At 43.6% G+C, this 26,810-nt stretch overlaps 34 non-coding genes across 34 annotated transcripts; all 34 read left to right on the top strand.

Moving 5' to 3' along the window:
• The first annotated feature begins 941 nt into the window (after positions 1 to 941).
• Positions 942 to 1,023, top strand: TRNAS-UGA (transfer RNA serine (anticodon UGA)). The gene has a single exon. It is a non-coding gene; the product is annotated as a tRNA-Ser (tRNA).
• A 544-nt stretch (positions 1,024 to 1,567) lies between these two features.
• Positions 1,568 to 1,649, top strand: TRNAS-CGA (transfer RNA serine (anticodon CGA)). Its single transcript has one exon. It is a non-coding gene; the product is annotated as a tRNA-Ser (tRNA).
• Positions 1,650 to 2,191: 542 nt separating this feature from the next.
• On the top strand, positions 2,192 to 2,273 carry TRNAS-CGA (transfer RNA serine (anticodon CGA)). The gene has a single exon. It is a non-coding gene; the product is annotated as a tRNA-Ser (tRNA).
• A 1,169-nt stretch (positions 2,274 to 3,442) lies between these two features.
• On the top strand, positions 3,443 to 3,524 carry TRNAS-UGA (transfer RNA serine (anticodon UGA)). Its single transcript has one exon. It is a non-coding gene; the product is annotated as a tRNA-Ser (tRNA).
• Positions 3,525 to 4,691: 1,167 nt separating this feature from the next.
• Positions 4,692 to 4,773, top strand: TRNAS-UGA (transfer RNA serine (anticodon UGA)). Its single transcript has one exon. It is a non-coding gene; the product is annotated as a tRNA-Ser (tRNA).
• Positions 4,774 to 5,317: 544 nt separating this feature from the next.
• TRNAS-CGA (transfer RNA serine (anticodon CGA)) lies at positions 5,318 to 5,399 on the top strand. The gene has a single exon. It is a non-coding gene; the product is annotated as a tRNA-Ser (tRNA).
• Positions 5,400 to 5,942: 543 nt separating this feature from the next.
• On the top strand, positions 5,943 to 6,024 carry TRNAS-CGA (transfer RNA serine (anticodon CGA)). Its single transcript has one exon. It is a non-coding gene; the product is annotated as a tRNA-Ser (tRNA).
• A 1,168-nt stretch (positions 6,025 to 7,192) lies between these two features.
• Positions 7,193 to 7,274, top strand: TRNAS-UGA (transfer RNA serine (anticodon UGA)). The gene has a single exon. It is a non-coding gene; the product is annotated as a tRNA-Ser (tRNA).
• Positions 7,275 to 7,818: 544 nt separating this feature from the next.
• TRNAS-CGA (transfer RNA serine (anticodon CGA)) lies at positions 7,819 to 7,900 on the top strand. The gene has a single exon. It is a non-coding gene; the product is annotated as a tRNA-Ser (tRNA).
• Positions 7,901 to 8,442: 542 nt separating this feature from the next.
• TRNAS-CGA (transfer RNA serine (anticodon CGA)) lies at positions 8,443 to 8,524 on the top strand. Its single transcript has one exon. It is a non-coding gene; the product is annotated as a tRNA-Ser (tRNA).
• A 543-nt stretch (positions 8,525 to 9,067) lies between these two features.
• TRNAS-UGA (transfer RNA serine (anticodon UGA)) lies at positions 9,068 to 9,149 on the top strand. The gene has a single exon. It is a non-coding gene; the product is annotated as a tRNA-Ser (tRNA).
• Positions 9,150 to 10,316: 1,167 nt separating this feature from the next.
• TRNAS-UGA (transfer RNA serine (anticodon UGA)) lies at positions 10,317 to 10,398 on the top strand. The gene has a single exon. It is a non-coding gene; the product is annotated as a tRNA-Ser (tRNA).
• Positions 10,399 to 10,942: 544 nt separating this feature from the next.
• On the top strand, positions 10,943 to 11,024 carry TRNAS-CGA (transfer RNA serine (anticodon CGA)). The gene has a single exon. It is a non-coding gene; the product is annotated as a tRNA-Ser (tRNA).
• A 542-nt stretch (positions 11,025 to 11,566) lies between these two features.
• TRNAS-CGA (transfer RNA serine (anticodon CGA)) lies at positions 11,567 to 11,648 on the top strand. The gene has a single exon. It is a non-coding gene; the product is annotated as a tRNA-Ser (tRNA).
• Positions 11,649 to 12,816: 1,168 nt separating this feature from the next.
• TRNAS-UGA (transfer RNA serine (anticodon UGA)) lies at positions 12,817 to 12,898 on the top strand. Its single transcript has one exon. It is a non-coding gene; the product is annotated as a tRNA-Ser (tRNA).
• A 544-nt stretch (positions 12,899 to 13,442) lies between these two features.
• Positions 13,443 to 13,524, top strand: TRNAS-CGA (transfer RNA serine (anticodon CGA)). Its single transcript has one exon. It is a non-coding gene; the product is annotated as a tRNA-Ser (tRNA).
• Positions 13,525 to 14,066: 542 nt separating this feature from the next.
• On the top strand, positions 14,067 to 14,148 carry TRNAS-CGA (transfer RNA serine (anticodon CGA)). The gene has a single exon. It is a non-coding gene; the product is annotated as a tRNA-Ser (tRNA).
• Positions 14,149 to 14,691: 543 nt separating this feature from the next.
• TRNAS-UGA (transfer RNA serine (anticodon UGA)) lies at positions 14,692 to 14,773 on the top strand. The gene has a single exon. It is a non-coding gene; the product is annotated as a tRNA-Ser (tRNA).
• A 1,168-nt stretch (positions 14,774 to 15,941) lies between these two features.
• Positions 15,942 to 16,023, top strand: TRNAS-UGA (transfer RNA serine (anticodon UGA)). Its single transcript has one exon. It is a non-coding gene; the product is annotated as a tRNA-Ser (tRNA).
• Positions 16,024 to 16,567: 544 nt separating this feature from the next.
• On the top strand, positions 16,568 to 16,649 carry TRNAS-CGA (transfer RNA serine (anticodon CGA)). Its single transcript has one exon. It is a non-coding gene; the product is annotated as a tRNA-Ser (tRNA).
• A 542-nt stretch (positions 16,650 to 17,191) lies between these two features.
• TRNAS-CGA (transfer RNA serine (anticodon CGA)) lies at positions 17,192 to 17,273 on the top strand. Its single transcript has one exon. It is a non-coding gene; the product is annotated as a tRNA-Ser (tRNA).
• Positions 17,274 to 17,816: 543 nt separating this feature from the next.
• TRNAS-UGA (transfer RNA serine (anticodon UGA)) lies at positions 17,817 to 17,898 on the top strand. Its single transcript has one exon. It is a non-coding gene; the product is annotated as a tRNA-Ser (tRNA).
• A 544-nt stretch (positions 17,899 to 18,442) lies between these two features.
• On the top strand, positions 18,443 to 18,524 carry TRNAS-CGA (transfer RNA serine (anticodon CGA)). The gene has a single exon. It is a non-coding gene; the product is annotated as a tRNA-Ser (tRNA).
• Positions 18,525 to 19,066: 542 nt separating this feature from the next.
• On the top strand, positions 19,067 to 19,148 carry TRNAS-CGA (transfer RNA serine (anticodon CGA)). The gene has a single exon. It is a non-coding gene; the product is annotated as a tRNA-Ser (tRNA).
• Positions 19,149 to 19,691: 543 nt separating this feature from the next.
• Positions 19,692 to 19,773, top strand: TRNAS-UGA (transfer RNA serine (anticodon UGA)). Its single transcript has one exon. It is a non-coding gene; the product is annotated as a tRNA-Ser (tRNA).
• A 544-nt stretch (positions 19,774 to 20,317) lies between these two features.
• TRNAS-UGA (transfer RNA serine (anticodon UGA)) lies at positions 20,318 to 20,399 on the top strand. The gene has a single exon. It is a non-coding gene; the product is annotated as a tRNA-Ser (tRNA).
• Positions 20,400 to 21,566: 1,167 nt separating this feature from the next.
• On the top strand, positions 21,567 to 21,648 carry TRNAS-UGA (transfer RNA serine (anticodon UGA)). The gene has a single exon. It is a non-coding gene; the product is annotated as a tRNA-Ser (tRNA).
• A 544-nt stretch (positions 21,649 to 22,192) lies between these two features.
• Positions 22,193 to 22,274, top strand: TRNAS-CGA (transfer RNA serine (anticodon CGA)). Its single transcript has one exon. It is a non-coding gene; the product is annotated as a tRNA-Ser (tRNA).
• Positions 22,275 to 22,816: 542 nt separating this feature from the next.
• On the top strand, positions 22,817 to 22,898 carry TRNAS-CGA (transfer RNA serine (anticodon CGA)). The gene has a single exon. It is a non-coding gene; the product is annotated as a tRNA-Ser (tRNA).
• Positions 22,899 to 23,441: 543 nt separating this feature from the next.
• On the top strand, positions 23,442 to 23,523 carry TRNAP-UGG (transfer RNA proline (anticodon UGG)). The gene has a single exon. It is a non-coding gene; the product is annotated as a tRNA-Pro (tRNA).
• A 544-nt stretch (positions 23,524 to 24,067) lies between these two features.
• TRNAS-CGA (transfer RNA serine (anticodon CGA)) lies at positions 24,068 to 24,149 on the top strand. The gene has a single exon. It is a non-coding gene; the product is annotated as a tRNA-Ser (tRNA).
• Positions 24,150 to 25,316: 1,167 nt separating this feature from the next.
• TRNAS-UGA (transfer RNA serine (anticodon UGA)) lies at positions 25,317 to 25,398 on the top strand. The gene has a single exon. It is a non-coding gene; the product is annotated as a tRNA-Ser (tRNA).
• Positions 25,399 to 25,942: 544 nt separating this feature from the next.
• Positions 25,943 to 26,024, top strand: TRNAS-UGA (transfer RNA serine (anticodon UGA)). Its single transcript has one exon. It is a non-coding gene; the product is annotated as a tRNA-Ser (tRNA).
• Positions 26,025 to 26,574: 550 nt separating this feature from the next.
• TRNAS-UGA (transfer RNA serine (anticodon UGA)) lies at positions 26,575 to 26,656 on the top strand. Its single transcript has one exon. It is a non-coding gene; the product is annotated as a tRNA-Ser (tRNA).
• The last annotated feature ends 154 nt before the right edge of the window (positions 26,657 to 26,810 follow it).

Here is a 26,810-nt window from a genome sequence, read left to right as displayed (position 1 = left end):
TTTTTATGAAGCGTGTCTTGTTTAGGCTTTTGGACTCTTTCTGAGTACACTTAAGGGCCCGTTGCCACCGCCGTAATATATAGAAACGAGGGTAGAAATGTGCAGGGATTGATTACCGCTCATCTGTGCCCTGTCACTCATTTTGAGTGATGCATATTGCTATTTTTATTAATTGTATGAAAGCATGCGAAATAAGTGAGGACAACAGGGCACTGCTGGTATGTGCCCAGTCCTTCCGTTACTTTATTTTTTAGGTCTCGACCTGACATGAGTAGCGCATGGCTCGTATACGACAACAGTGACATCATACTCACGCAGCTGCGATGGCCGAGTGGTTAAGGCGTTGAACTTGAAATCCAATGGGGTTTCTCCGCGTAGGTTTGAATCCTGCTTGCAGCGGCATGAGATTTTGCATGAACACAATTTGGTTTAGTTAAGTAAATGTTCACTTCTCATTACGCAATCCTCATCAAGTCACAGAGTTAAACTGCAAAAACTCATACTAGATGTAAACATTGAGACAATTTCCACACTCAGGAAGTGTTTTAGAGAGCAGGTGGCTCGGAAGGGTTCGTAGTCTGGACCTGTCCTGCCTGATCTAGACAAGTCATGAAAAGAGTACTTTTTTTATGAAGCGTGTCTTGTTTAAGCTTTTGGACTCTTTCTGAGTACACTTAAGGGCCCGTTGCCACCGCCGTAATATAGGGAAACGAGGATAGAAATGTGCAGTGATTGATTACCGCTCATCGGTGCCCTGTCACTCACTTTGAGTGATGCGTATTGCTATTTTTATTAATTGTCTGAAAGCATGCAAAATAAGTGAGGACAACAGGGCACTGCTGGTACGTGCCCTGTCCTTCTGTTACTTTATTTTTTATGTCTCGGCCTGACGTGAGTAGTGCATGGCTCGTATACGACAACTGTGACATCCTACTCACGCAGCTGCGATGGCCGAGTGGTTAAGGCGTTAGACTTGAAATCCAATGGGGTTTCCCCGCGTAGGTTCGAATCCTGCTTGCAGCGTCATGAGATTTTGCATGAACACCATTTGGTTTAGTTAAGTAAATGTTTACTTCTTGTTACGCAATCCTCATCAAGTCACAGAGTTAAACGGCAAAAACTCAAACTAGATGTAAACATTGAGACAATTTCCACACCCAGGAAGTGTTTTAGAGAGCAGGTGCCTCGGAAGAGTTCGTATTCTGGACCTGTCCTGCATGATCTAGACAAGTCATGAAAAGAGTAATTATTTTTTTATGAAGCGTGTCTTGTTTAGGCTTTTGGACTCTTTCTTAGTACACTTAAGGGCCCGTTACCACCGCTGTAATATAGGGAAAAGAGGGTAGAAATGCGCAATGATTGATTACCACTCATCTGTGCCCTTTCACTCACTTTGAGTGATGCATGTTGCTATTTTTATTAATTGTATGAAAGCATGCAAAATAAGTGAGGACAACAGGGCACTGCTGGTACGTGCCCCGTCCTTCTGTTACTTTATTTTTTGGTCTCGGCCTGACATGAGCAGAGTATGGCTCGTATACGACAACAGTGACATCATACTCATGCAGCTGCGATGGCCGAGTGGTTGAGGCGTTGGACTCGAAATCCAATGGGGTTTCCCTGCGCAGGTTCGAATCCTGCTTGCAGCGTAGTGTGATTTTGCATGAACACCATTTGGTTTAGTTAAGGAAATGTTCACTTCTTGTTCGCAATCCTCATCAAGTCACAGAGTTAAATGGAAAAAACTCAAACTAGATGTAAACATTGAGACAATTTCCACACCCAGGAAGTGTTTTAGAGAGCAGGTGGCTCGGAAGGGTTTGTAGTCTGGACCTGTCCTGCCTGATCTAGACAAGTCATGAAAAGAGTACTTTTTTTTATGATGCATGTCTTGTTTAGGCTTTTGGACTCTTTCATAGTACACTTAAGGGCCTGTTACCACCGCCGTAATATAGGGAAAAGTGGGTAGAAACATGCAGTGATTGATTACCACTCATCTGTGCCCTTTCACTCACTTTGAGTGATGCATGTTGCTATTTTTATTAATTGTATGAAAGCATGCAAAATAAGCGAGGACAACAGGGCACTGCTGGTACGTGCCCCGTCCTTCCGTTACTTTATTTTTTTGGTCTCCGCCTGACATGAGCAGAACATGGCTCGTATACGACAACAGTGACATCATACTCATGCAGCTGCGATGGCCGAGTGGTTAAGGCGTTGGACTCGAAATCCAATGGGGTTTCCCTGCGCAGGTTCGAATCCTGCTTGCAGCGAAGTATGATTTTGCATGAACTCCATTTGGTTTAGTTAAGGAAATGTTCACTTCTCGTTACGCAATCCTCATCAAGTCACAGAGTTAAATGGCAAAAACTCAAACTAGATGTAAACATTAAAACAATTTCCACACCTAGGAAGTGTTTTAGAGAGCAGGTGGCTCGGAAGGGTTTGTAGTCTGGACCTATCCTGCCTGATCTAGACAAGTTACGAAATGAGTAATTTTTTTTATGAAGCGTGTCTTGTTTAGGCTTTTGGACTCTTTCTGAGTACACTTAAGGGCCCGTTGCCACCGCCGTAATATAGGGAAACGAGGATAGAAATGTGCAGTGATTGATTACCGCTCATCGGTGCCCTGTCACTCACTTTGAGTGATGCGTATTGCTATTTTTATTAATTGTATGAAAGCATGCCAAATAAGTGAGGACAACAGGGCACTGCTGGTACGTGTCCCGTCCTTCTGTTACTTTATTTTTTATGTCTCGGCCTGACGTGAGTAGTGCATGGCTCGTATACGACAACTGTGACATCATACTCACGCAGCTGCGATGGCCGAGTGGTTAAGGCGTTGGACTTGAAATCCAATCGGGTTTCCCCGCATAGGTTCAAATCCTGCTTGCAGCGTCATGAGATTTTGCATTAACACCATTTGGTTTAGTTAAGTAAATGTTTACTTCTTGTTACGCAATCCTCATCAAGTCACAGAGTTAAACGGCAAAAACTCAAACTAGATGTAAACATTGAAACAATTTCCACACCTAGGAAGTGTTTTAGAGAGCAGGTGGCTCGGAAGGGTTTGTAGTCTGGACCTATCCTGCCTGATCTAGACAAGTTACGAAATGAGTAATTTTTTTTTATGAAGCGTGTCTTGTTTAGGCTTTTGGACTCTTTCTGAGTGCACTTAAGGGCCCGTTGCCACCGCCGTAATATATGGAAACGAGGGTAGAAATGTGCAGTGATTGATTACCGCTCATCGGTGCCCTGTCACTCACTTTGAGTGATGCGTATTGCTATTTTTATTAATTGTATGAAAGCATGCCAAATAAGTGAGGACAACAGGGCACTGCTGGTACGTGTCCCGTCCTTCTGTTACTTTATTTTTTATGTCTCGGCCTGACGTGAGTAGTGCATGGCTCGTATACGACAACTGTGACATCATACTCACACAGCTGCGATGGCCGAGTGGTTAAGGCATTGGACTTGAAATCCAATGGGGTTTCCCCGCGTAGGTTCGAATCCTGCTTGCAGCGTCATGAGATTTTGCACGAACACCATTTGGTTTAGTTAAGTAAATGTTTACTTCTTGTTACGCAATCCTCATCAAGTCACAGAGTTAAACGGCAAAAACTCAAACTAGATGTAAACATTGAAACAATTTCCACACCTAGGAAGTGTTTTAGAGAGCTGGTTGCTCGGAAGGGTTTGTAGTCTGGACCTGTCCTGCCTGATCTAGACAAGTCATGAAAAGAGTACTTTTTTTTATGAAGCGTGTCTTCTTTAAGCTTTTGGACTCTTTCTGAGTACACTTAAGGGCCCGTTGCCACCGCCGTAATATAGGGAAACGAGGATAGAAATGTGCAGTGATTGATTACCGCTCATCGGTGCCCTGTCACTCACTCTGAGTGATGCGTATTGCTATTTTTATTATTTGTATGAAAGTATGCGAAATAAGTGAGGACAACAGGGCACTGCTGGTATGTGCCCCGTCCTTCCGTTACTTTATTTTTTAGGTCTCGACCTGACATGAGTAGCGCAGGGCTCATATACGACAACAGTGACATCATACTCACGCAGCTGCGATGGCCGAGTGGTTAAGGCGTTGGACTTGAAATAGAATGGGGTTTCCCCACGTAGGTTCGAAACCTGCTTGCAGCGGCATGAGATTTTGCATGAACACTATTTGGTTAAGTTAAGTCAATGTTCACTTCTCATTACGCAATCCTCATCAAGTCACAGAGTTAAACTGCAAAAACTCAAACTAGATGTAAACATTGAGACAATTTCCACACCCAGGAAGTGTTTTACAGAGCAGGTGGCTCGGAAGGGTTCGTAGTCTGGACCTGTCCTACCTGATCTAGACAAGTCATGAAAAGAGTACTTTTTTTTATGAAGCGTGTCTTGTTTAAGCTTTTGGACTCTTTCTGAGTACACTTAAGGGCCCGTTGCCACCGCCGTAATATAGGGAAACGAGGATAGAAATGTGCAGTGATTGATTACCGCTCATCGGTGCCCTGTCACTCACTTTGAGTGATGCGTATTGCTATTTTATTAATTGTATGAAAGCATGCAAAATAAGTGAGGACAACAGGGCACTGCTGGTACGTGCCCCGTCCTTCTGTTACTTTATTTTTTATGTCTCGGCCTGACGTGAATAGTGCATGGCTCGTATACGACAACTGTGACATCATACTCACAAAGCTGCGACGGCCGAGTGGTTAAGGCGTTGGACTTGAAATCCAATGGGGTTTCCCCGCGTAGGTTCGAATCCTGCTTGCAGCGTCATGAGATTTTGCATGAACACCATTTGGTTTAGTTAAGTAAATGTTTACTTCTTGTTACGCAATCCTCATCAAGTCACAGAGTTAAACGGCAAAAACTCAAACTAGATGTAAACATTGAGACAATTTCCACACCCAGGAAGTGTTTTAGAGAGCAGGTGGCTCGGAAGGGTTCGTAGTCTGGACCTGTCCTGCATGATCTAGACAAGTCATGAAAAGAGTAATTATTTTTTTATGAAGCGTGTCTTGTTTAGGCTTTTGGACTCTTTCTTAGTACACTTAAGGGCCCGTTACCACGGCCGTAATATAGGGAAAAGAGGGTAGAAATGCGCAATGATTGATTACCACTCATCTGTGCCTTTTCACTCACTTTAGGTGATGCATGTTGCTATTTTTATTAATTGTATGAAAGCATGCAAAATAAGTGAGGACAACAGGGCACTGCTGGTACGTGCCCAGTCCTTCTGTTACTTTATTTTTTGGTCTCGGCCTGACATGAGCAGAGTATGGCTCGTATACGACAACAGTGACATCATACTAATGCAGCTGCGATGGCCGAGTGGTTAAGGCGTTGGACTCGAAATCCAATGGGGTTTCCCTGCGCAGGTTCGAATCCTGCTTGCAGCGTAGTGTGATTTTGCATGAACACCATTTGGTTTAGTTAAGGAAATGTTCGCTTCTTGTTCGCAATCCTCATCAAGTTACAGAGTTAAATGGAAAAAACTCAAACTAGATGTAAACATTGAGACAATTTCCACACCCAGGAAGTGTTTTAGAGAGCTGGTGGCTCATAAGGGTTTGTAGTCTGGACCTGTCCTGCCTGATCTCGACAAGTCATGAAAAGAGTACTTTTTTTTTATGATGCATGTCTTGTTTAGGCTTTTGGACTCTTTCCTAGTACACTTAAGGGCCTGTTACCACCGCCGTAATATAGGGAAAAGTGGGTAGAAACATGCAGTGATTGATTACCACTCATCTGTGCCCTTTCACTCACTTTGAGTGATGCATGTTGCAATTTTTATTAATTGTATGAAAGCATGCAAAATAAGTGAGGACAACAGGGCACTGCTGGTACGTGCCCCGTCCTTCCGTTACTTTATTTTTTTGGTCTCCGCCTGACATGAGCAGAGCATGGCTCGTATACGACAACAGTGACATCATACTCATGCAGCTGCGATGGCCGAGTGGTTAAGGCGTTGGACTCGAAATCCAATGGGGTTTCCCTGCACAGGTTCGAATCCTGCTTGCAGCGTAGTGTGATTTTGCATGAACACCATTTGGTTTAGTTAAGGAAATGTTCACTTCTCGTTACGCAATCCTCATCAAGTCACAGAGTTAAATGGCAAAAACTCAAACTAGATGTAAACATTGAAACAATTTCCACACCTAGGAAGTGTTTTAGAGAGCAGGTGGCTCGGAAGGGTTTGTAGTCTGGACCTATCATGCCTGATCTAGACAAGTTACGAAATGAGTAATTTTTTTTATGAAGCGTGTCTTGTTTAGGCTTTTGGACTCTTTCTGAGTACACTTAAGGGCCCGTTGCCACCGCCGTAATATATGGAAACGAGGGTAGAAATGTGCAGTGGTTGATTACCGCTCATCTGTGCCCTGTCACTCATTTTGAGGGATGCATATTGCTATTTTTATTAATTGTATGAAAGTATGCGAAATAAGTGAGGACAACAGGGCACTGCTGGTATGTGCCCCGTCCTTCCGTTACTTTATTTTTTAGGTCTCGACCTGACATGAGTAGCGCATGGCTCGTATACGACAACAGTGACATCATACTCATGCAGCTGTGATGGCCGAGTGGTTAAGGCGTTGGACTTGAAATCCAATGGGGTTTCCCTGCGTAGGTTTGAATCCTGCTTGCAGCGGCATGAGATTTTGCATGAACACCATTTGGTTTAGTTAAGTAAATGTTCACTTCTCATTACGCAATCCTCATCAAGTCACAGAGTTAAACTGCAAAAACTCAAACTAGATGTAAACATTGAGACAATTTCCACACTCAGGAAGTGTTTTAGAGAGCAGGTGGCTCGGAAGGGTTCGTAGTCTGGACCTGTCCTGCCTGATCTAGACAAGTCATGAAAAGAGTACTTTTTTTTATGAAGCGTGTCTTGTTTAAGCTTTTGGACTCTTTCTGAGTACACTTAAGGGCCCGTTGCCACCGCCGTAATATAGGGAAACGAGGATAGAAATGTGCAGTGATTGATTACCGCTCATCGGTGCCCTGTCACTCACTTTGAGTGATGCGTATTGCTATTTTTATTAATTGTCTGAAAGCATGCAAAATAAGTGAGGACAACAGGGCACTGCTGGTACGTGCCCTGTCCTTCTGTTACTTTATTTTTTATGTCTCGGCCTGACGTGAGTAGTGCATGGCTCGTATACGACAACTGTGACATCCTACTCACGCAGCTGCGATGGCCGAGTGGTTAAGGCGTTAGACTTGAAATCCAATGGGGTTTCCCCGCGTAGGTTCGAATCCTGCTTGCAGCGTCATGAGATTTTGCATGAACACCATTTAGTTTAGTTAAGTAAATGTTTACTTCTTGTTACGCAATCCTCATCAAGTCACAGAGTTAAACGGCAAAAACTCAAACTAGATGTAAACATTGAGACAATTTCCACACCCAGGAAGTGTTTTAGAGAGCAGGTGCCTCGGAAGAGTTCGTATTCTGGACCTGTCCTGCATGATCTAGACAAGTAATGAAAAGAGTAATTATTTTTTTATGAAGCGTGTCTTGTTTAGGCTTTTGGACTCTTTCTTAGTACACTTAAGGGCCCGTTACCACCGCTGTAATATAGGGAAAAGAGGGTAGAAATGCGCAATGATTGATTACCACTCATCTGTGCCCTTTCACTCACTTTGAGTGATGCATGTTGCTATTTTTATTAATTGTATGAAAGCATGCAAAATAAGTGAGGACAACAGGGCACTGCTGGTACGTGCCCCGTCCTTCTGTTACTTTATTTTTTGGTCTCGGCCTGACATGAGCAGAGTATGGCTCGTATACGACAACAGTGACATCATACTCATGCAGCTGCGATGGCCGAGTGGTTGAGGCGTTGGACTCGAAATCCAATGGGGTTTCCCTGCGCAGGTTCGAATCCTGCTTGCAGCGTAGTGTGATTTTGCATGAACACCATTTGGTTTAGTTAAGGAAATGTTCACTTCTTGTTCGCAATCCTCATCAAGTCACAGAGTTAAATGGAAAAAACTCAAACTAGATGTAAACATTGAGACAATTTCCACACCCAGGAAGTGTTTTAGAGAGCAGGTGGCTCGGAAGGGTTTGTAGTCTGGACCTGTCCTGCCTGATCTAGACAAGTCATGAAAAGAGTACTTTTTTTTATGATGCATGTCTTGTTTAGGCTTTTGGACTCTTTCATAGTACACTTAAGGGCCTGTTACCACCGCCGTAATATAGGGAAAAGTGGGTAGAAACATGCAGTGATTGATTACCACTCATCTGTGCCCTTTCACTCACTTTGAGTGATGCATGTTGCTATTTTTATTAATTGTATGAAAGCATGCAAAATAAGCGAGGACAACAGGGCACTGCTGGTACGTGCCCCGTCCTTCCGTTACTTTATTTTTTTGGTCTCCGCCTGACATGAGCAGAACATGGCTCGTATACGACAACAGTGACATCATACTCATGCAGCTGCGATGGCCGAGTGTTTAAGGCGTTGGACTCGAAATCCAATGGGGTTTCCCTGCGCAGGTTTGAATCCTGCTTGCAGCGAAGTATGATTTTGCATGAACTCCATTTGGTTTAGTTAAGGAAATGTTCACTTCTCGTTACGCAATCCTCATCAAGTCACAGAGTTAAATGGCAAAAACTCAAACTAGATGTAAACATTAAAACAATTTCCACACCTAGGAAGTGTTTTAGAGAGCAGGTGGCTCGGAAGGGTTTGTAGTCTGGACCTATCCTGCCTGATCTAGACAAGTTACGAAATGAGTAATTTTTTTTATGAAGCGTGTCTTGTTTAGGCTTTTGGACTCTTTCTGAGTACACTTAAGGGCCCGTTGCCACCGCCGTAATATAGGGAAACGAGGATAGAAATGTGCAGTGATTGATTACCGCTCATCGGTGCCCTGTCACTCACTTTGAGTGATGCGTATTGCTATTTTTATTAATTGTATGAAAGCATGCCAAATAAGTGAGGACAACAGGGCACTGCTGGTACGTGTCCCGTCCTTCTGTTACTTTATTTTTTATGTCTCGGCCTGACGTGAGTAGTGCATGGCTCGTATACGACAACTGTGACATCATACTCACGCAGCTGCGATGGCCGAGTGGTTAAGGCGTTGGACTTGAAATCCAATCGGGTTTCCCCGCGTAGGTTCGAATCCTGCTTGCAGCGTCATGAGATTTTGCACGAACACCATTTGGTTTAGTTAAGTAAATGTTTACTTCTTGTTACGCAATCCTCATCAAGTCACAGAGTTAAACGGCAAAAACTCAAACTAGATGTAAACATTGAAACAATTTCCACACCTAGGAAGTGTTTTAGAGAGCTGGTTGCTCGGAAGGGTTTGTAGTCTGGACCTGTCCTGCCTGATCTAGACAAGTCATGAAAAGAGTACTTTTTTTTATGAAGCGTGTCTTCTTTAAGCTTTTGGACTCTTTCTGAGTACACTTAAGGGCCCGTTGCCACCGCCGTAATATAGGGAAACGAGGATAGAAATGTGCAGTGATTGATTACCGCTCATCGGTGCCCTGTCACTCACTCTGAGTGATGCGTATTGCTATTTTTATTATTTGTATGAAAGTATGCGAAATAAGTGAGGACAACAGGGCACTGCTGGTATGTGCCCCGTCCTTCCGTTACTTTATTTTTTAGGTCTCGACCTGACATGAGTAGCGCAGGGCTCATATACGACAACAGTGACATCATACTCACGCAGCTGCGATGGCCGAGTGGTTAAGGCGTTGGACTTGAAATAGAATGGGGTTTCCCCACGTAGGTTCGAAACCTGCTTGCAGCGGCATGAGATTTTGCATGAACACTATTTGGTTAAGTTAAGTTAATGTTCACTTCTCATTACGCAATCCTCATCAAGTCACAGAGTTAAACTGCAAAAACTCAAACTAGATGTAAACATTGAGACAATTTCCACACCCAGGAAGTGTTTTACAGAGCAGGTGGCTCGGAAGGGTTCGTAGTCTGGACCTGTCCTACCTGATCTAGACAAGTCATGAAAAGAGTACTTTTTTTTATGAAGCGTGTCTTGTTTAAGCTTTTGGACTCTTTCTGAGTACACTTAAGGGCCCGTTGCCACCGCCGTAATATAGGGAAACGAGGATAGAAATGTGCAGTGATTGATTACCGCTCATCGGTGCCCTGTCACTCACTTTGAGTGATGCGTATTGCTATTTTATTAATTGTATGAAAGCATGCAAAATAAGTGAGGACAACAGGGCACTGCTGGTACGTGCCCCGTCCTTCTGTTACTTTATTTTTTATGTCTCGGCCTGACGTGAATAGTGCATGGCTCGTATACGACAACTGTGACATCATACTCACAAAGCTGCGATGGCCGAGTGGTTAAGGCGTTGGACTTGAAATCCAATGGGGTTTCCCCGCGTAGGTTCGAATCCTGCTTGCAGCGTCATTAGATTTTGCATGAACACCATTTGGTTTAGTTAAGTAAATGTTTACTTCTTGTTACGCAATCCTCATCAAGTCACAGAGTTAAACGGCAAAAACTCAAACTAGATGTAAACATTGAGACAATTTCCACACCCAGGAAGTGTTTTAGAGAGCAGGTGGCTCGGAAGGGTTCGTAGTCTGGACCTGTCCTGCATGATCTAGACAAGTCATGAAAAGAGTAATTATTTTTTTATGAAGCGTGTCTTGTTTAGGCTTTTGGACTCTTTCTTAGTACACTTAAGGGCCCGTTACCACGGCCGTAATATAGGGAAAAGAGGGTAGAAATGCGCAATGATTGATTACCACTCATCTGTGCCTTTTCACTCACTTTGAGTGATGCATGTTGCTATTTTTATTAATTGTATGAAAGCATGCAAAATAAGTGAGGACAACAGGGCACTGCTGGTACGTGCCCAGTCCTTCTGTTACTTTATTTTTTGGTCTCGGCCTGACATGAGCAGAGTATGGCTCGTATACGACAACAGTGACATCATACTAATGCAGCTGCGATGGCCGAGTGGTTAAGGCGTTGGACTCGAAATCCAATGGGGTTTCCCTGCGCAGGTTCGAATCCTGCTTGCAGCGTAGTGTGATTTTGCATGAACACCATTTGGTTTAGTTAAGGAAATGTTCTCTTCTTGTTCGCAATCCTCATCAAGTTACAGAGTTAAATGGAAAAAACTCAAACTAGATGTAAACATTGAGACAATTTCCACACCCACGAAGTGTTTTAGAGAGCTGGTGGCTCAGAAGGGTTTGTAGTCTGGACCTGTCCTGCCTGATCTCGACAAGTCATGAAAAGAGTACTTTTTTTTATGATGCATGTCTTGTTTAGGCTTTTGGACTCTTTCCTAGTACACTTAAGGGCCTGTTACCACCGCCGTAATATAGGGAAAAGTGGGTAGAAACATGCAGTGATTGATTACCACTCATCTGTGCCCTTTCACTCACTTTGAGTGATGCATGTTGAAATTTTTATTAATTGTATGAAAGCATGCAAAATAAGTGAGGACAACAGGGCACTGCTGGTACGTGCCCCGTCCTTCCGTTACTTTATTTTTTTGGTCTCCGCCTGACATGAGCAGAGCATGGCTCGTATACGACAACAGTGACATCATACTCATGCAGCTGCGATGGCCGAGTGGTTAAGGCGTTGGACTCGAAATCCAATGGGGTTTCCCTGCACAGGTTCGAATCCTGCTTGCAGCGTAGTGTGATTTTGCATGAACACCATTTGGTTTAGTTAAGGAAATGTTCACTTCTCGTTACGCAATCCTCATCAAGTCACAGAGTTAAATGGCAAGAACTCAAACTAGATGTAAACATTGAAACAATTTCCACACCTAGGAAGTGTTTTAGAGAGCAGGTGGCTCGGAAGGGTTTGTAGTCTGGACCTATCCTGCCTGATCTAGACAAGTTACGAAATGAGTAATTTTTTTTATGAAGCGTGTCTTGTTTAGGCTTTTGGACTCTTTCTGAGTACACTTAAGGGCCCGTTGCCACCGCCGTAATATATGGAAACGAGGGTAGAAATGTGCAGTGGTTGATTACCGCTCATCTGTGCCCTGTCACTCATTTTGAGGGATGCATATTGCTATTTTTATTAATTGTATGAAAGTATGCGAAATAAGTGAGGACAACAGGGCACTGCTGGTATGTGCCCCGTCCTTCCGTTACTTTATTTTTTAGGTCTCGACCTGACATGAGTAGCGCATGGCTCGTATACGACAACAGTGACATCATACTCATGCAGCTGTGATGGCCGAGTGGTTAAGGCGTTGGACTTGAAATCCAATGGGGTTTCCCTGCGTAGGTTTGAATCCTGCTTGCAGCGGCATGAGATTTTGCATGAACACCATTTGGTTTAGTTAAGTAAATGTTCACTTCTCATTACGCAATCCTCATCAAGTCACAGAGTTAAACTGCAAAAACTCAAACTAGATGTAAACATTGAGACAATTTCCACACTCAGGAAGTGTTTTAGAGAGCAGGTGGCTCGGAAGGGTTCGTAGTCTGGACCTGTCCTGCCTGATCTAGACAAGTCATGAAAAGAGTACTTTTTTTTATGAAGCGTGTCTTGTTTAAGCTTTTGGACTCTTTCTGAGTACACTTAAGGGCCCGTTGCCACCGCCGTAATATAGGGAAACGAGGATAGAAATGTGCAGTGATTGATTACCGCTCATCGGTGCCCTGTCACTCACTTTGAGTGATGCGTATTGCTATTTTTATTAATTGTCTGAAAGCATGCAAAATAAGTGAGGACAACAGGGCACTGCTGGTACGTGCCCTGTCCTTCTGTTACTTTATTTTTTATGTCTCGGCCTGACGTGAGTAGTGCATGGCTCGTATACGACAACTGTGACATCCTCCTCACGCAGCTGCGATGGCCGAGTGGTTAAGGCGTTAGACTTGAAATCCAATGGGGTTTCCCCGCGTAGGTTCGAATCCTGCTTGCAGCGTCATGAGATTTTGCATGAACACCATTTGGTTTAGTTAAGTAAATGTTTACTTCTTGTTACGCAATCCTCATCAAGTCACAGAGTTAAACGGCAAAAACTCAAACTAGATGTAAACTTTGAGACAATTTCCACACCCAGGAAGTGTTTTAGAGAGCAGGTGCCTCGGAAGAGTTCGTATTCTGGACCTGTCCTGCATGATCTAGACAAGTCATGAAAAGAGTAATTATTTTTTTATGAAGCGTGTCTTGTTTAGGCTTTTGGACTCTTTCTTAGTACACTTAAGGGCCCGTTACCACCGCTGTAATATAGGGAAAAGAGGGTAGAAATGCGCAATGATTGATTACCACTCATCTGTGCCCTTTCACTCACTTTGAGTGATGCATGTTGCTATTTTTATTAATTGTATGAAAGCATGCAAAATAAGTGAGGACAACAGGGCACTGCTGGTACGTGCCCCGTCCTTCTGTTACTTTATTTTTTGGTCTCGGCCTGACATGAGCAGAGTATGGCTCGTATACGACAACAGTGACATCATACTCATGCAGCTGCGATGGCCGAGTGGTTGAGGCGTTGGACTCGAAATCCAATGGGGTTTCCCTGCGCAGGTTCGAATCCTGCTTGCAGCGTAGTGTGATTTTGCATGAACACCATTTGGTTTAGTTAAGGAAATGTTCACTTCTTGTTCGCAATCCTCATCAAGTCACAGAGTTAAATGGAAAAAACTCAAACTAGATGTAAACATTGAGACAATTTCCACACCCAGGAAGTGTTTTAGAGAGCAGGTGGCTCGGAAGGGTTTGTAGTCTGGACCTGTCCTGCCTGATCTAGACAAGTCATGAAAAGAGTACTTTTTTTTATGATGCATGTCTTGTTTAGGCTTTTGGACTCTTTCATAGTACACTTAAGGGCCTGTTACCACCGCCGTAATATAGGGAAAAGTGGGTAGAAACATGCAGTGATTGATTACCACTCATCTGTGCCCTTTCACTCACTTTGAGTGATGCATGTTGCTATTTTTATTAATTGTATGAAAGCATGCAAAATAAGCGAGGACAACAGGGCACTGCTGGTACGTGCCCCGTCCTTCCGTTACTTTATTTTTTTGGTCTCCGCCTGACATGAGCAGAACATGGCTCGTATACGACAACAGTGACATCATACTCATGCAGCTGCGATGGCCGAGTGGTTAAGGTGTTGGACTCGAAATCCAATGGGGTTTCCCTGCGCAGGTTCGAATCCTGCTTGCAGCGAAGTATGATTTTGCATGAACTCCATTTGGTTTAGTTAAGGAAATGTTCACTTCTCGTTACGCAATCCTCATCAAGTCACAGAGTTAAATGGCAAAAACTCAAACTAGATGTAAACATTAAAACAATTTCCACACCTAGGAAGTGTTTTAGAGAGCAGGTGGCTCGGAAGGGTTTGTAGTCTGGACCTATCCTGCCTGATCTAGACAAGTTACGAAATGAGTAATTTTTTTTATGAAGCGTGTCTTGTTTAGGCTTTTGGACTCTTTCTGAGTACACTTAAGGGCCCGTTGCCACCGCCGTAATATAGGGAAACGAGGATAGAAATGTGCAGTGATTGATTACCGCTCATCGGTGCCCTGTCACTCACTTTGAGTGATGCGTATTGCTATTTTTATTAATTGTATGAAAGCATGCCAAATAAGTGAGGACAACAGGGCACTGCTGGTACGTGTCCCGTCCTTCTGTTACTTTATTTTTTATGTCTCGGCCTGACGTGAGTAGTGCATGGCTCGTATACGACAACTGTGACATCATACTCACGCAGCTGCGATGGCCGAGTGGTTAAGGCGTTGGACTTGAAATCCAATCGGGTTTCCCCGCGTAGGTTCAAATCCTGCTTGCAGCGTCATGAGATTTTGCATGAACACCATTTGGTTTAGTTAAGTAAATGTTTACTTCTTGTTACGCAATCCTCATCAAGTCACAGAGTTAAACGGCAAAAACTCAAACTAGATGTAAACATTGAAACAATTTCCACACCTAGGAAGTGTTTTAGAGAGCAGGTGGCTCGGAAGGGTTTGTAGTCTGGACCTATCCTGCCTGATCTAGACAAGTTACGAAATGAGTAATTTTTTTTTATGAAGCGTGTCTTGTTTAGGCTTTTGGACTCTTTCTGAGTACACTTAAGGGCCCGTTGCCACCGCCGTAATATATGGAAACGAGGGTAGAAATGTGCAGTGATTGATTACCGCTCATCGGTGCCCTGTCACTCACTTTGAGTGATGCGTATTGCTATTTTTATTAATTGTATGAAAGCATGCCAAATAAGTGAGGACAACAGGGCACTGCTGGTACATGTCCCGTCCTTCTGTTACTTTATTTTTTATGTCTCGGCCTGACGTGAGTAGTGCATGGCTCGTATACGACAACAGTGACATCATACTCACGCAGCTGCGATGGCCGAGTGGTTAAGGCGTTGGACTTGAAATAGAATGGGGTTTCCCCACGTAGGTTCGAAACCTGCTTGCAGCGGCATGAGATTTTGCATGAACACTATTTGGTTAAGTTAAGTTAATGTTCACTTCTCATTACGCAATCCTCATCAAGTCACAGAGTTAAACTGCAAAAACTCAAACTAGATGTAAACATTGAGACAATTTCCACACCCAGGAAGTGTTTTACAGAGCAGGTGGCTCGGAAGGGTTCGTAGTCTGGACCTGTCCTACCTGATCTAGACAAGTCATGAAAAGAGTACTTTTTTTTATGAAGCGTGTCTTGTTTAAGCTTTTGGACTCTTTCTGAGTACACTTAAGGGCCCGTTGCCACCGCCGTAATATAGGGAAACGAGGATAGAAATGTGCAGTGATTGATTACCGCTCATCGGTGCCCTGTCACTCACTTTGAGTGATGCGTATTGCTATTTTATTAATTGTATGAAAGCATGCAAAATAAGTGAGGACAACAGGGCACTGCTGGTACGTGCCCCGTCCTTCTGTTACTTTATTTTTTATGTCTCGGCCTGACGTGAATAGTGCATGGCTCGTATACGACAACTGTGACATCATACTCACAAAGCTGCGATGGCCGAGTGGTTAAGGCGTTGGACTTGAAATCCAATGGGGTTTCCCCGCGTAGGTTCGAATCCTGCTTGCAGCGTCATGAGATTTTGCATGAACACCATTTGGTTTAGTTAGGTAAATGTTTACTTCTTGTTACGCAATCCTCATCAAGTCACAGAGTTAAACGGCAAAAACTCAAACTAGATGTAAACATTGAGACAATTTCCACACCCAGGAAGTGTTTTAGAGAGCAGGTGGCTCGGAAGGGTTCGTAGTCTGGACCTGTCCTGCATGATCTAGACAAGTCATGAAAAGAGTAATTATTTTTTTATGAAGCGTGTCTTGTTTAGGCTTTTGGACTCTTTCTTAGTACACTTAAGGGCCCGTTACCACGGCCGTAATATAGGGAAAAGAGGGTAGAAATGCGCAATGATTGATTACCACTCATCTGTGCCTTTTCACTCACTTTGAGTGATGCATGTTGCTATTTTTATTAATTGTATGAAAGCATGCAAAATAAGTGAGGACAACAGGGCACTGCTGGTACGTGCCCAGTCCTTCTGTTACTTTATTTTTTGGTCTCGGCCTGACATGAGCAGAGTATGGCTCGTATACGACAACAGTGACATCATACTAATGCAGCTGCGATGGCCGAGTGGTTAAGGCGTTGGACTCGAAATCCAATGGGGTTTCCCTGCGCAGGTTCGAATCCTGCTTGCAGCGTAGTGTGATTTTGCATGAACACCATTTGGTTTAGTTAAGGAAATGTTCGCTTCTTGTTCGCAATCCTCATCAAGTTACAGAGTTAAATGGAAAAAACTCAAACTAGATGTAAACATTGAGACAATTTCCACACCCAGGAAGTGTTTTAGAGAGCTGGTGGCTCAGAAGGGTTTGTAGTCTGGACCTGTCCTGCCTGATCTCGACAAGTCATGAAAAGAGTACTTTTTTTTATGATGCATGTCTTGTTTAGGCTTTTGGACTCTTTCCTAGTACACTTAAGGGCCTGTTACCACCGCCGTAATATAGGGAAAAGTGGGTAGAAACATGCAGTGATTGATTACCACTCATCTGTGCCCTTTCACTCACTTTGAGTGATGCATGTTGCAATTTTTATTAATTGTATGAAAGCATGCAAAATAAGTGAGGACAACAGGGCACTGCTGGTACGTGCCCCGTCCTTCCGTTACTTTATTTTTTTGGTCTCCGCCTGACATGAGCAGAGCATGGCTCGTATACGACAACAGTGACATCATACTCATGCAGCTGCGATGGCCGAGTGGTTAAGGCGTTGGACTCGAAATCCAATGGGGTTTCCCTGCACAGGTTCGAATCCTGCTTGCAGCGTAGTGTGATTTTGCATGAACACCATTTGGTTTAGTTAAGGAAATGTTCACTTCTCGTTACGCAATCCTCATCAAGTCACAGAGTTAAATGGCAAAAACTCAAACTAGATGTAAACATTGAAACAATTTCCACACCTAGGAAGTGTTTTAGAGAGCAGGTGGCTCGGAAGGGTTTGTAGTCTGGACCTATCCTGCCTGATCTAGACAAGTTACGAAATGAGTAATTTTTTTTATGAAGCGTGTCTTGTTTAAGCTTTTGGACTCTTTCTGAGTACACTTAAGGGCCCGTTGCCACCGCCGTAATATAGGGAAACGAGGATAGAAATGTGCAGTGATTGATTACCGCTCATCGGTGCCCTGTCACTCACTTTGAGTGATGCGTATTGCTATTTTTATTAATTGTCTGAAAGCATGCAAAATAAGTGAGGACAACAGGGCACTGCTGGTACGTGCCCTGTCCTTCTGTTACTTTATTTTTTATGTCTCGGCCTGACGTGAGTAGTGCATGGCTCGTATACGACAACTGTGACATCCTACTCACGCAGCTGCGATGGCCGAGTGGTTAAGGCGTTAGACTTGAAATCCAATGGGGTTTCCCCGCGTAGGTTCGAATCCTGCTTGCAGCGTCATGAGATTTTGCATGAACACCATTTGGTTTAGTTAAGTAAATGTTTACTTCTTGTTACGCAATCCTCATCAAGTCACAGAGTTAAACGGCAAAAACTCAAACTAGATGTAAACATTGAGACAATTTCCACACCCAGGAAGTGTTTTAGAGAGCAGGTGCCTCGGAAGAGTTCGTATTCTGGACCTGTCCTGCATGATCTAGACAAGTCATGAAAAGAGTAATTATTTTTTTATGAAGCGTGTCTTGTTTAGGCTTTTGGACTCTTTCTTAGTACACTTAAGGGCCCGTTACCACCGCTGTAATATAGGGAAAAGAGGGTAGAAATGCGCAATGATTGATTACCACTCATCTGTGCCCTTTCACTCACTTTGAGTGATGCATGTTGCTATTTTTATTAATTGTATGAAAGCATGCAAAATAAGTGAGGACAACAGGGCACTGCTGGTACGTGCCCCGTCCTTCTGTTACTTTATTTTTTGGTCTCGGCCTGACATGAGCAGAGTATGGCTCGTATACGACAACAGTGACATCATACTCATGCAGCTGCGATGGCCGAGTGGTTGAGGCGTTGGACTCGAAATCCAATGGGGTTTCCCTGCGCAGGTTCGAATCCTGCTTGCAGCGTAGTGTGATTTTGCATGAACACCATTTGGTTTAGTTAAGGAAATGTTCACTTCTTGTTCGCAATCCTCATCAAGTCACAGAGTTAAATGGAAAAAACTCAAACTAGATGTAAACATTGAGACAATTTCCACACCCAGGAAGTGTTTTAGAGAGCAGGTGGCTCGGAAGGGTTTGTAGTCTGGACCTGTCCTGCCTGATCTAGACAAGTCATGAAAAGAGTACTTTTTTTTATGATGCATGTCTTGTTTAGGCTTTTGGACTCTTTCATAGTACACTTAAGGGCCTGTTACCACCGCCGTAATATAGGGAAAAGTGGGTAGAAACATGCAGTGATTGATTACCACTCATCTGTGCCCTTTCACTCACTTTGAGTGATGCATGTTGCTATTTTTATTAATTGTATGAAAGCATGCAAAATAAGCGAGGACAACAGGGCACTGCTGGTACGTGCCCCGTCCTTCCGTTACTTTATTTTTTTGGTCTCCGCCTGACATGAGCAGAACATGGCTCGTATACGACAACAGTGACATCATACTCATGCAGCTGCGATGGCCGAGTGGTTAAGGCGTTGGACTCGAAATCCAATGGGGTTTCCCTGCGCAGGTTCGAATCCTGCTTGCAGCGAAGTATGATTTTGCATGAACTCCATTTGGTTTAGTTAAGGAAATGTTCACTTCTCGTTACGCAATCCTCATCAAGTCACAGAGTTAAATGGCAAAAACTCAAACTAGATGTAAACATTAAAACAATTTCCACACCTAGGAAGTGTTTTAGAGAGCAGGTGGCTCGGAAGGGTTTGTAGTCTGGACCTATCCTGCCTGATCTAGACAAGTTACGAAATGAGTAATTTTTTTTATGAAGCGTGTCTTGTTTAGGCTTTTGGACTCTTTCTGAGTACACTTAAGGGCCCGTTGCCACCGCCGTAATATAGGGAAACGAGGATAGAAATGTGCAGTGATTGATTACCGCTCATCGGTGCCCTGTCACTCACTTTGAGTGATGCGTATTGCTATTTTTATTAATTGTATGAAAGCATGCCAAATAAGTGAGGACAACAGGGCACTGCTGGTACGTGTCCCGTCCTTCTGTTACTTTATTTTTTATGTCTCGGCCTGACGTGAGTAGTGCATGGCTCGTATACGACAACTGTGACATCATACTCTCGCAGCTGCGATGGCCGAGTGGTTAAGGCGTTGGACTTGAAATCCAATCGGGTTTCCCCGTGTAGGTTCAAATCCTGCTTGCAGCGTCATGAGATTTTGCATGAACACCATTTGGTTTAGTTAAGTAAATGTTTACTTCTTGTTACGCAATCCTCATCAAGTCACAGAGTTAAACGGCAAAAACTCAAACTAGATGTAAACATTGAAACAATTTCCACACCTAGGAACTGTTTTAGAGAGCAGGTGGCTCGGAAGGGTTTGTAGTCTGGACCTATCCTGCCTGATCTAGACAAGTTACGAAATGAGTAATTTTTTTTTATGAAGCGTGTCTTGTTTAGGCTTTTGGACTCTTTCTGAGTACACTTAAGGGCCCGTTGCCACCGCCGTAATATATGGAAACGAGGGTAGAAATGTGCAGTGATTGATTACCGCTCATCGGTGCCCTGTCACTCACTTTGAGTGATGCGTATTGCTATTTTTATTAATTGTATGAAAGCATGCCAAATAAGTGAGGACAACAGGGCACTGCTGGTACGTGTCCCGTCCTTCTGTTACTTTATTTTTTATGTCTCGGCCTGACGTGAGTAGTGCATGGCTCGTATACGACAACTGTGACATCATACTCACACAGCTGCGATGGCCGAGTGGTTAAGGCATTGGACTTGAAATCCAATGGGGTTTCCCCGCGTAGGTTCGAATCCTGCTTGCAGCGTCATGAGATTTTGCACGAACACCATTTGGTTTAGTTAAGTAAATGTTTACTTCTTGTTACGCAATCCTCATCAAGTCACAGAGTTAAACGGCAAAAACTCAAACTAGATGTAAACATTGAAACAATTTCCACACCTAGGAAGTGTTTTAGAGAGCTGGTTGCTCGGAAGGGTTTGTAGTCTGGACCTGTCCTGCCTGATCTAGACAAGTCATGAAAAGAGTACTTTTTTTTATGAAGCGTGTCTTCTTTAAGCTTTTGGACTCTTTCTGAGTACACTTAAGGGCCCGTTGCCACCGCCGTAATATAGGGAAACGAGGATAGAAATGTGCAGTGATTGATTACCGCTCATCGGTGCCCTGTCACTCACTCTGAGTGATGCGTATTGCTATTTTTATTATTTGTATGAAAGTATGCGAAATAAGTGAGGACAACAGGGCACTGCTGGTATGTGCCCCGTCCTTCCGTTACTTTATTTTTTAGGTCTCGACCTGACATGAGTAGCGCAGGGCTCATATACGACAACAGTGACATCATACTCACGCAGCTGCGATGGCCGAGTGGTTAAGGAGTTGGACTTGAAATAGAATGGGGTTTCTCCACGTAGGTTCGAAACCTGCTTGCAGCGGCATGAGATTTTGCATGAACACTATTTGGTTAAGTTAAGTTAATGTTCACTTCTCATTACGCAATCCTCATCAAGTCACAGAGTTAAACTGCAAAAACTCAAACTAGATGTAAACATTGAGACAATTTCCACACCCAGGAAGTGTTTTACAGAGCAGGTGGCTCGGAAGGGTTCGTAGTCTGGACCTGTCCTACCTGATCTAGACAAGTCATGAAAAGAGTACTTTTTTTTATGAAGCGTGTCTTGTTTAAGCTTTTGGACTCTTTCTGAGTACACTTAAGGGCCCGTTGCCACCGCCGTAATATAGGGAAACGAGGATAGAAATGTGCAGTGATTGATTACCGCTCATCGGTGCCCTGTCACTCACTTTGAGTGATGCGTATTGCTATTTTATTAATTGTATGAAAGCATGCAAAATAAGTGAGGACAACAGGGCACTGCTGGTACGTGCCCCGTCCTTCTGTTACTTTATTTTTTATGTCTCGGCCTGACGTGAATAGTGCATGGCTCGTATACGACAACTGTGACATCATACTCACAAAGCTGCGATGGCTGAGTGGTTAAGGCGTTGGACTTGAAATCCAATGGGGTTTCCCCGCGTAGGTTCGAATCCTGCTTGCAGCGTCATGAGATTTTGCATGAACACCATTTGGTTTAGTTAAGTAAATGTTTACTTCTTGTTACGCAATCCTCATCAAGTCACAGAGTTAAACGGCAAAAACTCAAACTAGATGTAAACATTGAGACAATTTCCACACCCAGGAAGTGTTTTAGAGAGCAGGTGGCTCGGAAGGGTTCGTAGTCTGGACCTGTCCTGCATGATCTAGACAAGTCATGAAAAGAGTAATTATTTTTTTATGAAGCGTGTCTTGTTTAGGCTTTTGGACTCTTTCTTAGTACACTTAAGGGCCCGTTACCACGGCCGTAATATAGGGAAAAGAGGGTAGAAATGCGCAATGATTGATTACCACTCATCTGTGCCTTTTCACTCACTTTGAGTGATGCATGTTGCTATTTTTATTAATTGTATGAAAGCATGCAAAATAAGTGAGGACAACAGGGCACTGCTGGTACGTGCCCAGTCCTTCTGTTACTTTATTTTTTGGTCTCGGCCTGACATGAGCAGAGTATGGCTCGTATACGACAACAGTGACATCATACTAATGCAGCTGCGATGGCCGAGTGGTTAAGGCGTTGGACTCGAAATCCAATGGGGTTTCCCTGCGCAGGTTCGAATCCTGCTTGCAGCGTAGTGTGATTTTGCATGAACACCATTTGGTTTAGTTAAGGAAATGTTCGCTTCTTGTTCGCAATCCTCATCAAGTTACAGAGTTAAATGGAAAAAACTCAAACTAGATGTAAACATTGAGACAATTTCCACACCCAGGAAGTGTTTTAGAGAGCTGGTGGCTCAGAAGGGTTTGTAGTCTGGACCTGTCCTGCCTGATCTCGACAAGTCATGAAAAGAGTACTTTTTTTTATGATGCATGTCTTGTTTAGGCTTTTGGACTCTTTCCTAGTACACTTAAGGGCCTGTTACCACCGCCGTAATATGGGGAAAAGTGGGTAGAAACATGCAGTGATTGATTACCACTCATCTGTGCCCTTTCACTCACTTTGAGTGATGCATGTTGCAATTTTTATTAATTGTATGAAAGCATGCAAAATAAGTGAGGACAACAGGGCACTGCTGGTACGTGCCCCGTCCTTCCGTTACTTTATTTTTTTGGTCTCCGCCTGACATGAGCAGAGCATGGCTCGTATACGACAACAGTGACATCATACTCATGCAGCTGTGATGGCCGAGTGGTTAAGGCGTTGGACTCGAAATCCAATGGGGTTTCCCTGCACAGGTTCGAATCCTGCTTGCAGCGTAGTGTGATTTTGCATGAACACCATTTGGTTTAGTTAAGGAAATGTTCACTTCTCGTTACGCAATCCTCATCAAGTCACAGAGTTAAATGGCAAAAACTCAAACTAGATGTAAACATTGAGACAATTTCCACACCCAGGAAGTGTTTTAGAGAGCAGGTGCCTCGGAAGGGTTCGTAGTCTGGACCTGTCCTACCTGATCTAGACAAGTCATGAAAAGAGTACTTTTTTTTATGAAGCGTGTCTTGTTTAAGCTTTTGGACTCTTTCTGAGTACACTTAAGGGCCCGTTGCCACCGCCGTAATATAGGGAAACAAGGATAGAAATGTGCAGTGATTGATTACCGCTCATCGGTGCCCTGTCACTCACTTTGAGTGATGCGTATTGCTATTTTTATTAATTGTATGAAAGCATGCCAAATAAGTGAGGACAACAGGGCACTGCTGGTACGTGTCCCATCCTTCTGTTACTTTATTTTTTATGTCTCGGCCTGACGTGAGTAGTGCATGGCTCGTATACGACAACTGTGACATCATACTCACGCAGCTGCGATGGCCGAGTGGTTAAGGCGTTGGACTTGGAATCCAATGGGGTTTCCCCGCGTAGGTTCGAATCCTGCTTGCAGCGTCATGAGATTTTGCATGAACACGATTTGGTTTAGTTAAGTAAATGTTTACTTCTTGTTACGCAATCCTCATCAAGTCACAGAGTTAAACGGCAAAAACTCAAACTAGATGTAAACATTGAAACAATTTCCACACCTAGGAAGTGTTTTAGAGAGCAGGTGCCTCGGAAGGGTTTGTAGTCTGGACCTATCCTGCCTGATCTAGACAAGTTACGAAATGAGTAATTTTTTTTTATGAAGCGTGTCTTGTTTAGGCTTTTGGACTCTTTCCGAGTACACTTAAGGGCCCGTTGCCACCGCCGTAATATATGGAAACGAGGGTAGAAATGTGCAGTGATTGATTACCGCTCATCGGTGCCCTGTCACTCACTTTGAGTGATGTGTATTGCTATTTTTATTAATTGTATGAAAGCATGCCAAATAAGCGAGGACAACAGGGCACTGCTGGTACGTGCCCCGTCCTTCCGTTACTTTATTTTTTTGGTCTCCGCCTGACATGAGCAGAGCATGGCTCGTATACGACAACAGTGACATCATACTCATGCAGCTGCGATGGCCGAGTGGTTAAGGCGTTGGACTCGAAATCCAATGGGGTTTCCCTGCGCAGGTTCGAATCCTGCTTGCAGCGTAGTATGATTTTGCATGAACACCATTTGGTTTAGTTAAGGAAATGTTCACTTCTCGTTACGCAATCCTCATCAAGTCACAGAGTTAAATGGCAAAAACTCAAACTAGATGTAAACATTAAAACAATTTCCACACCTAGGAAGTGTTTTAGAGAGCAGGTGGCTCGGAAGGGTTTGTAGTCTGGACCTATCCTGCCTGATCTAGACAAGTTACGAAATGAGTAATTTTTTTTATGAAGTGTGTCTTGTTTAGGCTTTTGGACTCTTTCTGAGTACACTTAAGGGCCCGTTGCCACCGCCGTAATATATAGAAACGAGGGTAGAAATGTGCAGTGATTGATTACCGCTCATCTGTGCCCTGTCACTCATTTTGAGTGATGCATATTGCTATTTTTATTAATTGTATGAAGGTATGCGAAATAAGTGAGGACAACAGGGCACTGCTGGTATGTGCCCCGTCCTTCCGTTACTTTATTTTTTAGGTCTCGACCTGACATGAGTAGCGCATGGCTCGTATACGACAACAGTGACATCATACTCACGCAGCTGCGATGGCCGAGTGGTTAAGGCGTTGGACTTGAAATCCAATGGGGTTTCTCCGCGTAGGTTTGAATCCTGCTTGCAGCGGCATGAGATTTTGCATGAACACAATTTGGTTTAGTTAAGTAAATGTTCACTTCTCATTACGCAATCCTCATCAAGTCACAGAGTTAAACTGCAAAAACTCATACTAGATGTAAACATTGAGACAATTTCCACACTCAGGAAGTGTTTTAGAGAGCAGGTGGCTCGGAAGGGTTCGTAGTCTGGACCTGTCCTGCCTGATCTAGACAAGTCATGAAAAGAGTACTTTTTTTATGAAGCGTGTCTTGTTTAAGCTTTTGGACTCTTTCTGAGTACACTTAAGGGCCCGTTGCCGCCGCCGTAATATAGGGAAACGAGGATAGAAATGTGCAGTGATTGATTACCGCTCATCGGTGCCCTGTCACTCACTTTGAGTGATGCGTATTGCTATTTTTATTAATTGTATCAAAGCATGCAAAATAAGTGAGGACAACAGGGCACTGCTGGTACGTGCCCCGTCCTTCTGTTACTTTATTTTTTATGTCTCGGCCTGACGTGAGTAGTGCATGGCTCGTATACGACAACTGTGACATCATACTCACGCAGCTGCGATGGCCGAGTGGTTAAGGCGTTGGACTTGAAATCCAATGGGGTTTCCCCGCGTAGGTTTGAATCCTGCTTGCAGCGTCATGAGATTTTGCATGAACACCATTTGGTTTAGTTAAGTAAATGTTTACTTCTTGTTACGCAATCCTCATCAAGTCACAGAGTTAAACGGCAAAAACTCAAACTAGATGTAAACATTGAAACAATTTCCACACCTAGGAAGTGTTTTAGAGAGCAGGTGGCTCGGAAGGGTTTGTAGTCTGGACCTATCCTGCCTGATCTAGACAAGTTACGAAATGAGTAATTTTTTTTTATGAAGCGTGTCTTGTTTAATCTTTTGGACTCTTTCTGAGTACACTTAAGGGCCCGTTGCCACCGCCGTAATATATGGAAACGAGGGTAGAAATGTGCAGTGATTGATTACCGCTCATCTGTGCCCTGTCACTCATTTTGAGTGATGCATATTGCTATTTTTATTAATTGTATGAAAGTATGCGAAATAAGTGAGGACAACAGGGCACTGCTGGTATGTGCCCCGTCCTTCCGTTACTTTATTTTTTAGGTCTCGACCTGACATGAGTAGCGCATGGCTCGTATACGACAACAGTGACATTATACTCACGCAGCTGCGATGGCCGAGTGATTAAGGCGTTGGACTTGAAATCCAATGGGGTTTCCCCACGTAGGTTCGAATCCTGCTTGCAGCGGCATGTGATTTTGCATGAACACCATTTGGTTAAGTTAAGTAAATGTTCACTTCTCATTACGCAATCCTCATCAAGTCACATAGTTAAACTGCAAAAACTCATACTAGATGTAAACATTGAGACAATTTCCACACCCAGGAAGTGTTTTAGAGAGCAGGTGCCTCGGAAGGGTTCGTAGTCTGGACCTGTCCTACCTGATCTAGACAAGTCATGAAAAGAGTACTTTTTTTTATGAAGCGTGTCTTGTTTAAGCTTTTGGACTCTTTCTGAGTACACTTAAGGGCCCGTTGCCACCGCCGTAATATAGGGAAACGAGGATAGAAATGTGCAGTGATTGATTACCGCTCATCGGTGCCCTGTCACTCACTTTGAGTGATGCGTATTGCTATTTTTATTAATTGTATGAAAGCATGCAAAATAAGTGAGGACAACAGGGCACTGCTGGTACGTGCCCCGTCCTTCTGTTACTTTATTTTTTATGTCTCGGCCTGCGGCCTGACATGAGTAGTGCATGGCTCGTATACGACAACTGTGACATCATACTCATGCAGCTGCGATGGCCGAGTGGTTAAGGCTTTGGACTTGAAATCCAATGGGGTTTCCCCGCGTAGGTTCGAATCCTGCTTGCAGCGTCATGAGATTTTGCATGAACACCATTTGGTTTAGTTAAGCAAATGTTTACGTCTTGTTACGCAATCCTCATCAAGTCACAGAGTTAAACGGCAAAAACTCAAACTAGATGTAATCATTGAAACAATTTCCACACCTAGGAAGTGTTTTAGAGAG

Source organism: Lissotriton vulgaris, chromosome 11 (genome assembly GCF_964263255.1).
Source record: "Lissotriton vulgaris chromosome 11, aLisVul1.2, whole genome shotgun sequence".
NCBI classification, from domain to species: Eukaryota; Metazoa; Chordata; class Amphibia; order Caudata; family Salamandridae; genus Lissotriton; species Lissotriton vulgaris.
The sequence above is the reverse complement of the archived record's forward strand: the minus strand, read 5'-3'. Positions and strand labels throughout refer to the sequence as shown.